General features: G+C 36.5%; 1 non-coding gene across 1 annotated transcript; it reads right to left on the bottom strand.

Annotated features, from left to right (window-relative positions):
* Window positions 1–3,510: 3,510 nt before the first annotated feature.
* TRNAW-CCA (transfer RNA tryptophan (anticodon CCA)) lies at window positions 3,511–3,582 on the bottom strand. Its single transcript has one exon. It is a non-coding gene; the product is annotated as a tRNA-Trp (tRNA).
* Window positions 3,583–4,032: the final 450 nt, after the last annotated feature.

Genomic DNA, 4,032 nt, shown 5'->3' with positions numbered 1-4,032 from the left:
TAAAGCGGGACCGAGAAAAGATTTCATTAACGTCAAGTCGAGAAGTTGTTCTCAGCTCAGAGTACATAAGTCAGGTGGAGTGACTGCAGCGCAGCGCCCTCTGCAACGTCGCCGGGAAATGTTAGACCAGGGAATTAAATAATGGTAACGCTTCGCTAATTTACTGTCGAGAAAGGTAACTGCATTTTTAACATATCTGCTTGAATTGCTTTATCTAAAGAAATATATTATCTACATCCTGAAACATCCTGTGTTCTGTAAATGAATAACGTTATAATTAATGATGTTTTATTAAAGTATCCTACTTTTTGATGCATTTATTACTGCATTAAAAAAATTCTGCAAATATGAACTACATTTACAGTTTATCCAATATCCGTGTAACGACACGTTTACAGCGCGTATCCGCAACGCGGTGCGTGTTTCCATTGCCGCGTCCGTGCTTAACGAGCGACATTTTACTTCAGACATAAAGTCGTCGGGTAACTTTACGAGTTCGCAATGACAATGAAACGATTTATCGCTTGAAAAATTACAAACCTCCTCACGGCCACAGTAAAATCGTCGTCAACAAAACTGTGCCTGTGAACAAATTTCATCTGAAAAAAGATAAAATGTTACTGCCGACATTTTATAACGAAGTTCTATAAGTTTTGATATGTGAACGGCTGCATGTTAAACTTTTAAGCAATCTGTACTGCTTTGTATGGGTCTTTAGAGGTCTATTGCATTAACTTAATAAAAAATTTGCTGAGAGACGCATAATCTCCTCCAAACAGTTCTTATTTCAAGCAGCTTGTTTCAGAATGAATGTAACACGAATCCAATTTCCTAATGTGAATAATACCTTATACGTTAATTAATAAGCAAAAAAAGTAGAGTAGAGAGAAAAATCATAATGAAAGCAATTAGAAAACGCTTATGTTTATAGGTGTCGGTGAGCCGGCCCGGCTGCCTCCGCCGCATGTTACAGCTTTACCGCGAATCATAAAAAGACCCTCCCCACCACCACCACCACCGCCGCATTGTCGGCAGCTTTGTGGCTGTCATAACGACAGGACAAACGTATCGTAACCACTTACTGTTCATAATTGTGGATTGTAGACGTTATCGTAACATGATAATGTTCGAATATATTTTTAACGACTTCGTATCCAAGAGCTGAGGGACCTCTTATCGTGATGATAAGTATACATAAGTTGTAATAATTGTGTTATTGTAAGAAAGTGTATCATATGAATATATCAATTATTTTATTAAACGCTGCTACATTGTGGCAGTTTCTGGTTTGCGATTTCATGCATATGCGGGATTTTGTATGACGAATTCCGTATACTTATTATTATCAGGTGCTGAATTTTAAATGTTAATAATTTTCGTCCGACGACAGGCAATAACTTTAAAATGCTTTTTATTAAAAGACATTTTACTCCGCGTCGCGCTGCCGTAGAAAAGATTTTATTACTGTCGCGGAAAGGAATTATTGTATCTGGTAGAAGGAGCGCTATGATTCACGCGGTCAGGCGGATTTTAAATTATGGGCAGAGCAGATAAAAATAAAGAACTTTTTAAATTTCCTTTTTTTTAATTTTTTTTTTTACCTTGTTATATTTATTTATTACAACAATTCAAAACTCTTAAGACCTACGTTCTATTCCGTAGTGACACGCTAGAATGTAGGGGCGCCGCTGGCCGGATTGGGAAGGGCCCACTGTATAGGCGCGGCGCTGCGGTCACTGCCGCACGCTCAATCCTGACCGCACAATGCCCATTGAGGCATAGCTTCTGCGTATTACCTACGCAATCCCCCTGTAACAAGATAAGACCATCGTATCTCTATTGTGGGCTTAAAATATTAATTTAATGTTTTTTTACTTTACATTGCTACAATTGTGCAAAATGACGCATATGATTACTTTACCGGTGTTACAACCCTCAGTTCAGCGCATGTCGTAATTTTAATGTAATATCATTGTATGATTCAAAAGGCCGTAGAGTGTGTCAGTATATTATATCTTTATGACGCAATGACATGACAGTTTATCGCTGCGAGGTTTTACGACGCTGTGTGTTTTGCACGCATTCTAAAGCGTTTATCTCTTTTTTAAATGTTAGCCTCCGTTACGTTCATAATGCGGAAAGATTTACCTCTGTATTAATAAAATCGACCAGATTTGTGAGAGATAATTTATCAAGCGATAAAATCTGACTTGGTTATCTGACGGTATAAGTCTAACATAATCCGGTGATCGCTGTAGAAGCTCGAACTGCGCCGCTACGCGCACACCTCACGTAGCGGGTGCTACGCCGCCGCCAGTTATCGACGTAAGGACATTCTAACAAAGAAATTACAGTAGGAACGAGATGAAGATTGTATGGAATTTTAATGTAATATAACATTTTGCAACAAATATTGATCCCGTTGAATGAGCTCAGAATATCGGCTCGCTAAGATTGCTTCGGCAATCGCTAGCAACATAAAGAGGTTACTGGGGTTCTTCTGTGAGCTGGGTTGGCTGGAGTAATCCTTACAATCCTACTAAATACAATAATGGTAAAAAAAACCAAAGTTCTAGGTTTTTGTGAAATAATTAAATTTCTCGATGTATTTAAAATTTAAAGCAAGCAATTACAATTAATGCATCTTGCCGATGGTGAAGTTAGTAAGTAAACTTAAGTTAATGAGATCACGTAGTCTTGATGTTAATATTAAGCTGTGAGGCAGTTTGTCTCGGCCTTGAGGCGGAACGCGACCAATTATCGGCGATAGCTTTTAGCGAAACTGAGTTAATTAATGAGGCTGCAGGAGGAGGAGGCTATGAGCTTAAGCTTCGAGTGAACTCAAACTGCTGCCGGCTTAGCAACGAAACTTAGCGCTTGTATTATTTTAGTTATTAAAAAAAATACTAATAACGTCCAGTGAACTATAATCACTTCTTATCAAATTAAGATTGCAAGGTTGGTCGAATATTAAGATGTAATTAAATATAAACACAACATGAAAGTATTAGTAACAGCAATCAATGCTTGCTTACATAAACATCTGTATTAATTAATGAAAAAACTAATTATAAAAAGTAATAACAATAAATACTTAAATAGATAATGCGAAACAATGCGAAGAACATCGCATTAAAAAATAGAACAGAGACTTTTGTTGTACGAAAAGAGTTGCCTCGATTGTTAATCTTATGAATATGCAAGGAGGCAGTCGTCGCAACAATCGCATAAAGACGAGCCTCTCCTACCATTCTGCGGCGAGCGCTCGATTCTTAATTAAGAAGCAAACGTGCGTGGATTTAATGCGATCATTTGTTTTTGAGATTAATGTAATGCAGAGAACTCGTCATCTGTTTTCAACCTTACCTTATTTATCATATATGTATATACTATACTTAATGTCGAACAAAGCTTTCCCGCTAACGTGTACAACACCTGAAGAGAATAAATTAAATAAAGGCAGTTAAACATAAAAAATTATTTAGATTTGAAATATTAAAAAATAATATTTGACCCCGACGTGATTTGAACACGCAACCTTCTGATCTGGAGTCAGACGCGCTACCGTTGCGCCACGGAGTCCTTATCAACATGGTTATAAAACACCTCCTTTTCAATACCAATCTGGTATTTTGTCTTATCTAGTATGCATACGGAAAATGTAAAGACATATCATCTGCCACTTCCTGGCTCGTTTGCAGTTGTTTTTATTCAAGATCATTTCAGAATTTAAGTCTACTTTTCTAAAGCTACGCCTATAAGCTTTAATCGTCTTAACGAATTAATAAATAATTGAATTGTTAACTTCCAAGAAAACTACAAAAAGGTTTCCTTCAGAATATGAATAAATACTTTGAAGCCAAAATTTGTAAGTCAGTGAAACAATAAGTAAAGAAATTATTTTCCTCGAAAAATAACAATTGTTTTCTTTTTTATCTCAAAGGTCATTCGTCAACCTCCATATAAATAGGAGGTCTTTTATTGTAAGGTCAAAGTTGTGTCGAAATAAAAAAAAAATATTATTTTATATAA

The sequence above is a fragment of the Papilio xuthus genome, unplaced genomic scaffold (assembly GCF_000836235.2).
Source record: "Papilio xuthus unplaced genomic scaffold, Pxut_1.1 DF828585.1, whole genome shotgun sequence".
Classification (NCBI taxonomy): Eukaryota; Metazoa; Arthropoda; class Insecta; order Lepidoptera; family Papilionidae; genus Papilio; species Papilio xuthus.
This window is presented reverse-complemented; position numbering and strand designations above follow the sequence as displayed.